At 37.4% G+C, this 13,226-nt stretch overlaps 1 long non-coding RNA gene across 1 annotated transcript; it reads right to left on the bottom strand.

Moving 5' to 3' along the window:
- Positions 1-6,780: 6,780 nt before the first annotated feature.
- Positions 6,781-12,141, bottom strand: LOC132075265 (uncharacterized). Its single transcript, XR_009418756.1, has 3 exons — positions 12,098-12,141; positions 8,271-8,372; positions 6,781-6,941 (listed from the first exon to the last, which is right to left on the bottom strand). It is a non-coding gene; the product is annotated as an uncharacterized LOC132075265 (long non-coding RNA).
- Between the last annotated feature and the right edge of the window lie 1,085 nt (positions 12,142-13,226).

The raw sequence follows: 13,226 nt of genomic DNA, 5'->3' as shown, positions 1-13,226 counted from the left end.
TCACCATTGCTCCAGACAGCACTTGTGGGTCCCAGAAGTGCCTGTGTTTATTGTACTTCAGCTGTTGGTTCCTATGGTACCTCAACATCAAAAGGTTCCAGGCTTCAGCAATAGCAATCCAGAAGATTTTGGGAGCACTCTTTTTTGGTCATCCCTTTTAAATTAAATTTTTAAAAAATTAAAAATAAAAAAGAAACCCAAAACCAAACCAATAACTTTAAAATATGGCAAATATCTTTTAAAGTCATTGTTTCACATTTTTCTGTTTGCTGATTTATTGTTTTTCTAATGAGGGAATAAATAATCTTGTTTGAATTTATTAAAGAATAACAAAAGGCCATCCGAACTATGACTCATCCATTAGAAAAAACAGAAAAGAGAAGAACACAGGATTAAATGTTTTAACTCTTGATCTGTTCAATATTAATGGGTTGGGAAGCAAAAAAATTATCAAGGCAAAAAAGAAGGAAATCTTGACAAAATACAACCTTTTCAAAATGAAGGCCACTGGAGATGTACAAGAAGGTCAGAGACCATTGCAATACAAGAGTCTTCCACTAAAAATGAAACCCCAGTTTGAAAACAGAAAAGAAGTAGCAGTCTTCAGGAGTGGAGTCAGTGCAGTTTTGATGGTATGAGGCAGGTATGACGTTTTCTGCTGGACTGTAAGAGTTCCACATGTCCCAAGTGCACACTGATTTCTTAGAAAGGAGAAACAGCATCCAGCTGCTTTTCTGGAAAGAGGGGAAGTGTACCACACTGGGGCCAGCCCTGCTGCTGCTCACACTGGTGGGTGGACAGCCCAGAGGGCTGACTGCAAGGATTCTCTTGGCGTGTGTTCTGTAGGATTTTTTTCTTATCTGTGACCTTCTCACATTCTTTTCTCTGCTGTAAACTCCAGTATCCTGTATCAGAGCCCACTATACCTCTGCTGTTGGAAACTGGTGTCAATTATGAATTCATGTCATGAATGGGGCAACAACTTGGGACCCTAATTTAGATATATGGGTTGATCTGTTCTGCTTTTCAAACACCTTTCCTTCCAAAATGAATCCTGTCCTAAGAACATTACATCACTACCTGGTATTCGAGAGTCTCAAAGTCTACACCAACAACATCAATTATAATGGTATACAAAGAAGATGTTAAAGAAATATAAATAGGTATGTAGCTATGGTACTGATCTGAACTGATTTTATGGTTAAACTTTATATGGCTTGTAGGTTTTATTTTAATATTACAGAACTGAAAACCCTATATCAAACACATCAACTGTATGTCAGTAGAACTGTCTGGGCTATGACATGAAAGAGGGGGAAAGTTTTCTTAGATACACTGAGTAAAAAAATATCACAACCCCACACCCACCCCTGCTCCCAAAGTAGTAACAAGCAAGCTCTGGTGGCCAAGTTCAATAGTTAGGAAGAATCATCTGGAGAACCAAATGAAAATACCAAACATTCGTTCATTTTCATCCCTGCAGACTCTGTGCCACGAAGAGTGGTAATAACATAATTATGTTAAAATTTTTACTTGAAACCCTTATGTAAATTGGATTCAAACTTTTCTGTGAATCAGAAAATTTTTATGCCTCATTCAACATCTACTTGCTCTTTGTTACTTGAAGACAAGGATTGTTTTCTATCTCCTTTCATAAAAATTGTGTCTCATGGAAAATAGAAATAAATATAATAGGAGAAACATGCTTTTAAATTGGAACAATATAACTTTTTTCCAATAAACAGCTTTGAGGTGTGAAATCTTCTTACTCCTAATAAAAGAATGTACTCTTCTCAGCACATCATTTTCTATACACATGGAAAATGCAGAAAAGTGCCTCCTCCAATTAATTAAATCTTTATTTGAATGGTAGTAAATGTCTTCTTTTTTCAAATGGCATAAGAGTGAATAGGCTGCTATGATTACAATGAAAAACAACACTATTAGGCCAGCATTGTGACTACAGAAGAATACTGTAGTCATGATTTTGAGAGTAAAGAATTGAGAGCATGCCTTAAATGAAAACACATCCCATCCCACCTTCCCAGACCAGCTCAACTTCTGTCCTCAAAGAGGACTCCACCAAACTCTTGCCAGAGATCAGTCAAACTCCAGAACCCACACCAGTGAAGAAATCACGCATGCAGAAAATAAACAGAAGGAGCAGTAGAAAGAACATCTTGGTGAATGGCACTAAGCCAAATAAGTAATTATTGCAAGGTTAGAGATGTGGTGTGGGTGACTCTCTCCTGATGTTTACAGAAGCGGCAGAATTCAACCAGTTCAGTTGGCATTACAGGAGAGAAGCAGAGTCTTGATTGCAAAGAGGTTGTGGGAGGAGAGGACTATATAAATCTCTCCTCTCCAGGGCAACTCTGCATCCCAGCAGCATGGAAAGAGTGCCAGTCCCCTGCCACCCACTCTGCATCTCCCCCCACTGGCTTCTGCTCATTTCCAAGGCCAGAACACACAGCTCCTGGGAATGCACGAAACAAGCACACACATACACAGGACTGAAAGTCTGACCCGCTGTTACAGACATCTCGGGTCCTTTGCACTGCAGAGAATTAAGCCTGTTTCCATTCCCAGAACTTCTGGTGCTGGTTTTGATTTAAGAATTGCACTTCCTAATTTCTAGAGGCCAGGAGGTCAGGGTTGTTATTGTACTATGTTTCCTATAAGCTGCCTTCCTGTGTGGTGTGTCTCCATGTTTTGCCATTTTGGACTAAACCACTGCATACCATGAATTTTCCAGCTCCCAAGGTATCATCCATGATCATTTTAACTACTCAGAAAGGAAAGATCTTCCTCTGCAAGAACAATGAAATTTCAAATAACCAGCTACTTCGCACTTACTATCTACAACTTTATCAAGTACCATCCTTATGTTAATCAAGCAGGAAACTACAACATAAGAATGAGAAAATATTTTCAAAAAACACAAAATAAATACATGAGCAGAATAAGCATGAGCACAGGTCCTGATCCAGTGCCATATTTAGTGAATTACAGTTTATGGAGACTGTCAGGTACTTCAAACTCTATATTCAGCAGCCAGATGTCACTCACCATTATTCCTCAGAAATATAACTGGATTTCCCATCAAATTCTTGGTACTTTTGAAAACAGAATTGTGCAATCAGGGAATGAAACATTACAACATTCTGCAGTATTACACTGCAAATTTTTTAGTCCTGTGCCACTGTTCAGGCAGTGCAGATCCCCACATTCAGCTCTTCTATACTTTTAGCTGAACTTCTGAAGAAAAAAAAAGGCATTTTTTAAATACAGGCACAGCATAGAACAAATTTCTGAGGATGTATTTAATCAATATTCTTATAATGGCTAATATTTCTAAAATCTTGCCTGTGCACAAGCTACAGAGAACTGCACTGCTGTTGAGGTTCAAGGTAAATTGGGCATTGCAGTACAAAATACATCAATGAACTTACAAATTTTATTAACTGATATGAAAAATATCAATACAAATGATAAATGGCTTCCTGCCCCATGCCTGTTCTTGTCAGTAAGTGCAATTCCTTCTGTTTTCTGATTTGCAAAGATTCTAGGGAATCTGATTCTGTTGTTCTAGGGAAACAACAGAAAAAGCCAGAAGATGCATGATGCTTTCCATCAGTGTCTGCTCTAGTGCTTTTTAGCCTGGGGTAACCTCAGGATAAAATTTTACAGTAGCCTTCTGCAGGTGTGTGAGTGCAGGCTAGCCTGGGTGTGATACACACCAGGAGCCCTTGGGTTATTAAGTATGAAAAACATACTGACAAGAGTATTTAGTTGGTTTCACATTGCAAAAGAGAATAAAAGGTGCTTTCCTTTGAATAGCCCTGCAGCTCCCTCTTACATACCCTTTGCTGGCAGAGTCGAGCAGTACCTGGCTCTGGGGACTCAGGGCTGCTGTGTCTGTGCAGGAAGGCACAGCAGCACCTTGAAATTTTGTGGGAAAAGGATCACCATATTTGCCACTTGTTGCAACAGGTTGTGATATGATATAGTTTGTGATATTTAATAGCCACCTCCTGCTGTAAAATGGTGAAAAGCCTGTGTGTGGTACGCCACTGTTGAAATTAAGGACAGGGGAAGATCATGGGAAGGTTTATGAACTTTGAGTGGGATAGATCTCACTATCCTCAAAGTCAGACCTGCTTTCTGTGTAAGCAGCTGCTGCTGAAGCAGATACCCCCTCCTGCCACATTTGGCTGCCACAGGTATCATGCTCTTCAAACCAAGGGCAAGGGCATACATCCTCAATAAACATCAAGAGAATGAAAGCTACACAATATATTTGGTGAGAATTTGCAACACTTACGGTGTATGAAATAAAAATTGGTGCCATGTGACATTATCACTAAAAAGGTTTTGAGTGTCAGGACCTCCATTTAAAATAAAGTCTCACAAATTATGTCATGGGAAAGCCCGAGTTTCCCTACCCCTCAGTGCAGAAGATATTGTGATAGAAAGAAAACACTAGTACAAGATATATGTGTTCAGGGCAAATTATTGGCACCATCATTTAGTGTATTTGTGTATTTTACCTTAGATTTCTAATAAAGATGGATGAACATAGAGCATGCAAAATTTCAGCAATGGATTTTGGTCATATTATGTTTTCATTAACTTGAGAATAAAATGTCACGTAGGTGAAAAAACAACATATATTTAAACCAAATATTTCCTATATGCTAATATGGGTGGGGGAGTGGGGGGAAGAATGGGGCTTTTTTTATTAATTTTTTTTTTAAACTTTTTCAAAGTTGTGATAAGGTGTCTTTTCAGAGTTCATCTTTAAACCCTTATTGAAAATTTGTTTTCAAACAAACGACCTTCAGGAAAATTCACCTCATCAGTATCTTTGAAAAGCTACAAAACTGTCAGCAGCAATACTTAAATATTCATAAGCTGCTTTTAATGTGGTACCCGTGAAAGTACACAAGAAGGGTGGACTGCAATTTCTGCTTAGCAAAGAGTAAAAAATAATTCAAACCATAAGAATTCAGAGAATTTGACCTTGAATAACTTATAGTTATCAATCTAACAATGTGCACTACTTTTTCTTTGGACCCAGTGCTTTTCTATTTTGGAATACAATGAGCAAGGAATCTTTAATCTGATCATGCAGAGCTAATGACACCTCCAAAGAGAAAAAAACTATTAATCCTTCCCAGAAATTTCTGCATCTGGCTCTTTCTGGAACTGATATTGAAGTATGGCATTCTGATATGTTTCAAGCAGAAAGGAAACTTTGAAGATTCTGTTTAAAATAAATCAGAACCCCAAAACACATGGATGCTCATTATGCAAGTGTTCAAATAGATAGGAAACATATTTATAGACAAACCAAGGTCTTTTTAATGAACTGAGTAGTGGAAAGAAATAATAAACAAGAAAGTTTTTTTTTCTATTTTCTCCTTCTGTGAAAGTGTCAGGCAAAAACGGCAAGTGAAAGAAATTCACTGTACAGTTATTTCTACCACTTCAGCAATGGGTGTGGGAAACAATTTTAGTTATTAACACGTAAGTCAGACACTTGAATATGTTAAGCATTGGAGGAAAATCACAACTTTATCATGCCAATACTAAGGCACTTTCCACACTCCTTATCATTGAAGTACTTTTGATTCCCCAACAGTTACACTAACCATATCTAGGCTGGCTTGATCACCTTGGTAATCCAGACTCAAATGCATCTGAACTGCACCTTGATGAGCACAAAAGAAAAGATTTTTTAAAAAATTACTATCAATTTTTCTGGAAAGAGCAGCTACTATGAGGTTTAAATAGGACCCCAATATATATTGTCTTATTTACAAGAGGAAACTGCAGACCTCAAGGCTCCTGGATGGTGAATCTACCTGCCATATTTTACCTGCTGCATTCTCTTTTTTAGAGCTGCTGATCTAGTTCTCATTCCACTTACACATCATTTAGTTAACTAAGAGCACTAGGACCATCTGGAGTCCAGTTGGACAAAAGGAAAAACCCCAGGAATGAGACTGAAGAGGAGCTACTCAGCCCTGTGGCAGCTGAAGAGCCTGCTCTCCAAAGCCCTCACCCCTGTCCCCAGGGAGCTATAAAGCAGCCCCAGAGCCAGCCAGCAAGGCACAAGCAGGACACTCTGCTTCCACTACTTGGCTGACCCTGCAGGCTTTCAGTTATCTTCAGGGAATCAAGAGCTAGAAGCTGCTTGCTCTTTTAACATTTCTGAGTTTCATCAGAATTTTTAGTCATCACACTAATGATTTTATTGTAAACTACTTAACACAATAAAAATTTAAGGAAAGCTAAATTGGTGCTTCTTTGTGTGCTGCAGTTTCACTGCAAGTAGGTTTGTGGCATAAACAGAGAACTTTTCCCTAAAGACTTTACAGTATTTCTCGTTTTGTTTTGCTTTGACAATTACGTCAAGTTTAAATTAATTACTCAAGTTTCATGCTTTTAGCATTAATTTCAGATGTAAGAAATGCTTGTGTTTTTATGCACCCCTCAGTTTTTAAGCCAGTACTGTAAAAGGGTCTGCACACATGTGATGTTGTAAAATAAGTGTTGTAAATTGTTCCTTTGCACATTGTTACAAATATTTTGGATATTTTCACCAGTGATCTTTTTCTTTAGCCAGCTCTATTTCTGTGAAAGCATGTTTGTGTGCCACGGGTTACCATCTAACCTCTGCTAACTGGGCAGTTCTGTGTTTTTGGTCTCCCTTCGAACAGAACTAATCTTAAACCACCAAAACAATCACCTGTCTAGATAGGTAACTAAAAACTTACAGTGTCAGCTGTTCAAGGAGGGAACTCTCAAGGTGTGTAGGATGGGTGTTGTTGGAGTGAGCAGGAAAAGGGATGCTGGGATTCTGAGAGACTTGGGTTTTGGGAAGAACCAGTCCAAGCAGTTTCACAGGCAAGAGGTTGACATTTGAGCCGTGGACGCTGTGAATGGAGAAAACTGGAACATCAGATTACATGAGGACAGAGCAGAAACGCAGAAAGGCTGACACCTCAGCCCTGCCAGCCCTCCTGGAGCTTTCTGCTCCATCAGTGCCTCTGTGGGAGCATGCTGGAGGAGCTCTGCTCCTGTCTGCTGCCTCCAAACCCATGAGGCAAAGCCAGCAACAACAGAACAGCATATTTTCTTTACACATGACAACCTCCACCCATTGAACTGAACCGGAGTCAAGACATTTTGGCACGTTAATAAATAAAATGTATTCTGCCTCAAATAAGTTAATATAAGGACTGATACATCTGTGCTCCAGCATGCACTCTGGAATGAGATAACCCTACAACAAAAACACTTTATGCACTTCACCTTGACCCTTTGCCACTTAATGCATACAGAAGTTTTGAGATTTGCAAATTTTGAGCTTTAAAAAATTATCTTAATAAAAAGAACCTTGGAAATCATGAGTAGTTTTTAATTACATTGATTTTTAGAATGATAAAATGACATATTTGAGTTTCAGACAAATCTTATTTTCTTAATTCACAGGGCAATAACAGTTATACTTTCCTGCAGATCATGTGAGCCTTTTAATATAATTTTACGGTTTTAGCATATTCTCTTGGACTAGAATTTTTAAAAAAAAAAGTTAGTCTGCATCTATCAGAACCCATAATTCCATATCTGAAAACAGCCTCACTCTTTTTCCTAATAACACAAACCATCTTTTTAGAAGTCCAACTTCTTTAAGGTATAAATTACCTTTCTGCCTTTCAGAGTATTTCTATACTTAATCCACTTGAAATAAATATAGTTTTATATTATTTATTTTATTATAAACTACCCTCACTTTTCCAAGATTTGGCCTGTTTCATGAGATGACTGCCTTGGAAAGCATATTTGGATGTCCAAGTTATTTTCACAGTTGCTAGCTATCCTTTCCCCAATTTCTGTGTACTTTGGGAAGGACAGGGCCTGAACAGAGTCACAGCTATGAGAATCTGAAAAGCAAAATAACCACCAACAAAATGAGCAACCACTTTAGACCTTGCTGCAGCAGAAGCAGAGAGGTATAAATCTGTCTGCCAACCTTTTACCAATCCAGCCTTGTAAGCAAATTTCTGCCATGTGATCTTCTAGAAGGACATATGTTTATTTAAAAGCTGCTTTGATTTTTTTTTTTTAATTTATGGCAAATAAATTGACTACACGCTGTCCAGAGATTCCTTTTCTAGGGTGTGCAGTTTTTTCAACATTTTAAAATAAATTTATCAGGAGCAGAAATAATGTGGGTAAACTCAGGGATTATTCTAACTCACCTGGATAAAGTGGTATTTTTGGTGCTGCAGACTTAGGCATATGCAGTAACATGGAGAGACCTTTATGTTCTACAATAAATGGACCCCAGTTTCTTTGAAAACCTGAAATTAATGGGTTGATTAATTAGTCACTGAGCAGTAAGACCAAGGTGAAAGCAGGTTAGGAAATTGCATTAGATGGAACTTTTTTTGTCTCCTCAGCTTTGAAAACCTCTCTGATTATCGGAATACACAAAACTAAAGACTAATTGTGTTGAGGAGTGTTTGCAAAAGATGTTACTCATTTCCCTGGAATGTTTGGACTGCAGATCCTTGGTCCTGGCCACATCTGTCTTTTCCATTTTGGACTGAGCTTTACACCTCTGCCCTCTTAATTATCCTGCACTTTTATTTCCATCTTCAACAGTCCTATTTTGTACTTTTCATTCAGATAACTCAAGGAGAAATGCCACAGATTTAAAAAAAGTAAAATATTATCAATCCACAATTTCCTGCAGCCTTTTCAATAAAAATATCCCTTATATTTTTTTAATTAGAAAATTTCAGACTATTGCTGGTTGAACTTTCTGAGTGAATTAAAAAATCTGGGTGGCTAGATCCCTAGATTGCATCTGCAAAATTAGTTTCTGTCTCTGCTGGCAAATAGGAAATGTTTATTTTTTTTGTTTACTATGCTTAAACATGATTTTCTTCCCCTGAAACACCCATAGTAGTATCTGGACATAAAGTTAGTCTTAACTCCTCAGTTTTTGGTTTCACACTTCATCACTTTGGTCTTCACTAATACTATAATCCTCAACTGGCCAAATATCTCTTTTCTTACAAAACATTCCACTGTCTTCCTCTTCAGAGTTATTTATCAAATACCCTTCTAGTACCTTCACCTAGCTCATTAAAAACCACTTCACAGATTTTTTTTGTCCCCTACCTTCTGGAAAATGAAGCAAAGGAGCAATGTTGAGACACAACTTTTCCTGCATGTCTACAAAAATTCCCACTAATGCTCCTCTCTTTTGTGGAAGTCTTAATGGCAGAGAAGCACAAAAATTTTACAAATATCATACAAAAGCTCTCACAGAAGTTAAGACATTGGTCTTAAAGCATTTTTATTCTTTTTCTGGGAAAAGTGAAAAATTTTTTTTTCCTGACCTCTGTACTAAATAATATTTTGTAATTGTACACAGCATCTTCTTTACTTTCCAAATTGCTATCTACAGAAAGCATGATCAGAGCCTCTGTATGGTCAGTAAACTGTAGACTTCACTAAAGAAAACTATGTAAAGTTTATAAAGTCTCATGAAAATTGATACATATGGAAAGTTTACTGTAAATTAAGTTGGGAAGATCTATGTAGAGAAAAATTTGAATCTTCAATGTTCTGTTTATCTGATGCTGAGGCTTCAGTGTTTACTTTGCATCAGTCTGTGTTTACAGTGGGTTTGTGGACATTAGATTAGATAGCAATGAGATGTGTAAAAGCCTGGGAAAAAATGAACAGTTGACTTCTATTTCCAGAAAACATATAAACTGTCAGTAACTTTTGATACCATAATGACCAATAAGTACATGTTATTTAATAAGCTTCATATATTTCAGCTTCTGAGTGGATCACTGTGGGCTTTTTTGTGGTTGGGTTTTGGGTTTTTTTTCAGTTATAGAGTATTCTTTCTAAGGCATCATATCCAGAAGAGCTTTTGGTCTTTTCCCCAGAGCCAATTAAAAAAAAGGACTAGAATTTTCAGCTTGGTGTTCTAAAATTATGTCCGTTCTCAAATATAAAAATAAGACATTTTTATCATTATAACCAATACATCAGTAGAACAAAGTTCAAAATTATTTGATGCAGTGGAATTATTTGAACTAAGTCTCCTGATTTCTGGGTACATCTTTCAAGGTAAACACAGTATTTTGAAATGAATACGTCTTGGTTCCTGTTGTCAAATCCATTTCCCTTGCTCTCATGAAGACCTAACAATCAAGGCAAGCTGGAACTTAATCTTAGGAGAGTATTAAATTGACAATGTAACAGTTTTTGGAAGTTCTGTGTTTATGTATGTTGCAAACAATTATTTCCTTGTAAAAAGTATAATTCAGCATAAACATCTTAAGACATTTAATGTGTTTTCTAACCATGTGTAGAAAATATGTTCACTTCCATAACTTTATACAATATTTCATTTATGCTGGTTTGTGGGTTATTTTTTGGTTTTCAAGGCTTTTTCAATAGTTAAAGAGACCTGAAATAAAAGATTAAATGTTATTAGGACACAATATGTGGCCCTGTGTTAGGAGATAGATTTGGTGGATAAACAGCAAAACAGAGAAGTGCAGTTTCTATGGTCTTATATCCTCAGTCTTGAAACAAGAAGAAGAATCTCCAAAGGGAGCCTGAACAGTTATTTAGACAACTAGCAGCATTTTCTACATTTTGAAACAGAACAGTGGCAGTTTCTTTGCAAGTGCCTTGAAAGAAGAAAGAACAGGCCCTGGAAGTCTATGCAGATGTTAATGTACCAAAGCATTTGTGTTTCCTCTACAATTTTGTGAGCACAGCAGCAGAAATTTTGGACCTACTATGTACATAAAACCATGAAGAGACGACATTTCTCTTTGGTTATCCAGAAACCTTATGCCCAAAAGTATTTAATATTGCAAACTCTCACTTTTATGGTAGCTCTGATAGATCTTCTGAGGCTAACTACATTGTACTTCGCTACATTGATGAAAGGCGTTTTGGAACATAGTATTGAGGACTGAATCTCATGAAGATTCCACTGACAGGGACAAAGTAATTGTAAATCAGCTAAAATCTGAGAAACATGAGGACTTATGAAGGGAAAGAGCTGAATCAGGAATGAAATAGCATGGGCGATGGTCTACAGAGCCTCATCCTAATATTTGACTTCTGGAAGACAGGAAAAGATTTAGTCTGGGGATGTTGTCAATAAAGGCAAAGCTCTGCTTAAGAAAAAAGAGAAACAAGAAAAAACAGAAGAGAGACAAAACTTTGTGTTTCTGGGCAATTTAAATTGTCAATTTTACCCTCTACTCTGTTCCCATACCTAGAACTATACAAATTCTGATGCAAACGAATCTGATAAAGAGTTGAGGAATGAGCTTCAAAAGTTGCTTTTTTTCAGTTCCAATGTATTTTTAAGCCAAAATTGCTGGTTGTGGTCTTAGTCTGGAAGGAGACTATGCAAAATCTTCAAGTCTTCATGGTAACTGAGACATACAAGACAAGCCAAATCTGCAAATGAGAGCCTTTCTCCACCAAATTTTTTGACTGAACTGATAAATCCTGCTTCCTTTGTATATGGCACAAAAAGACAGTAGTCAGAGACTGAAGTTTAATTAAAATTAAATTAAAAAATTGAAAGAGAAATAAAAACTGCAGTGCACAATCATGCACTGGCAGATGTGTAAACTGGGTGACCCAAAAAGCCCTTTCCACTTCTAGTGTCCAAGAGTTTGTGAGCTTTGTGAGAGAGTATTGTTTATTTAAAAAGCCAACTGAAGATGAGTTTGCTTGGAAAATGAACAATTTTTGTAAAAGAGAGGAATAATTCTCCACGCAGGCTTGTGAGCTGTTGACACAGGATTTGACAGCATCCAGGGCAGTAGGCAGCTTCTCCACAGGCAGGCCAAAGCAGAGGGCTGTTTTGACAACAGCTTTTAGCAAACCTAGTAAGTGTTTCCCCCATACGCTAAAATAGGATTTTTGCAATCTGCTTCCACTTTCTACTGCTTATGTAGTGTTGTCATTATAGTGCAAGAGTTCTATTGTCATTACATTGCAAGGGTTCCATATTGCCAGAGTTTCATACCTCCTTGATGTTTCTTGTAGGCAGCTCCTCTAGGCACTGACTCCTCCTTCTCACAGCAAGCAGCTGACTCCAGTTCCCCCAACCAAGCAATCCACTCTTTTATAACACTCTTCTTATTGGCTACAGGTGTGGTCTGTTAAAATCAGGCCTGTTCCCAATCTCTAATAGTTGGCTCAGCTGCAACTCTTTAGGTGGTAAGATTACTTTCTATGCTCCCTTTATTCACTTATGTTCTATCCCCCTACAATGTAGCACTTGGAATATGAACTGAATATAAAGGTGCAGCACTCAGAAGTCTGATCAGCCCTCGAAGAAAAGAGCTACAACTACTAGGTCATGCTAGAGTTCATTCTGTACACAATTTCACTGAAAGGGAGTGAATACATTACTAGGCATTGCTATTTACAGCTCCTAAGTGATACTTTTTCCCCCCCAATACTGTAAAGCCAAAAATTAATGGTTTCCTTTATATTTTTTTTTTTTTTTTAGATGCCTATGTAAGGCCAGGGTTGTCAGATGGGGCTGTTGTGCAGCTGTGAGCAGCTAAAGAGGGTGACAATGCACAGTGTGCAGGTCCTCTCTATGCAGACTGAGAGTGGGGCTTCCACACCTTGTACCAAGAAGAAGCTGCTGCTTCTGCTCAGTTTGGCAAGAACAAAACAACTTGAAAGACTTCTAAAAGCTATTAATTGAGAAATTAAGATTCAGAGTTCCAAAGTAATAGGATTACATTACAAAGTCATGCATCCTGTAAATATAAACAGTTAAATTAGTGCTGCTTTTGATGAATTGAGGGCAACATGATGTGGTTTTAAAGGATTGTAGGTTCTAGACCACATGTTTTCTTAGGGGATGTGGGATGCTACCTAAGGGAAAACTTATTTCCTGACAGCGTGGGTAGCATTAGATTTTATACTGAACCTTTTGTGAAGTTCTGTGTTGGAGAAGCCAGGAAAAATAATTACAACTCTACTTTGCTAGATAATTCCTTGATTTATGTTAATTTCTTTGAATATTTCTTCAAAAGGATTATTAAGAAATTCTAGTAGGACTTTGGAAATTCATATTTTTGTAAATGTATATTTTACACCAGAAAAAAATCCCAGTGTTTATTTATGATCACTTAGGG

Source organism: Ammospiza nelsoni, chromosome 7 (genome assembly GCF_027579445.1).
Source record: "Ammospiza nelsoni isolate bAmmNel1 chromosome 7, bAmmNel1.pri, whole genome shotgun sequence".
Taxonomy (NCBI): Eukaryota; Metazoa; Chordata; class Aves; order Passeriformes; family Passerellidae; genus Ammospiza; species Ammospiza nelsoni.
Note: the sequence above shows the minus strand (reverse complement) of the source record. Positions and strands in the feature narration are given on the sequence as shown.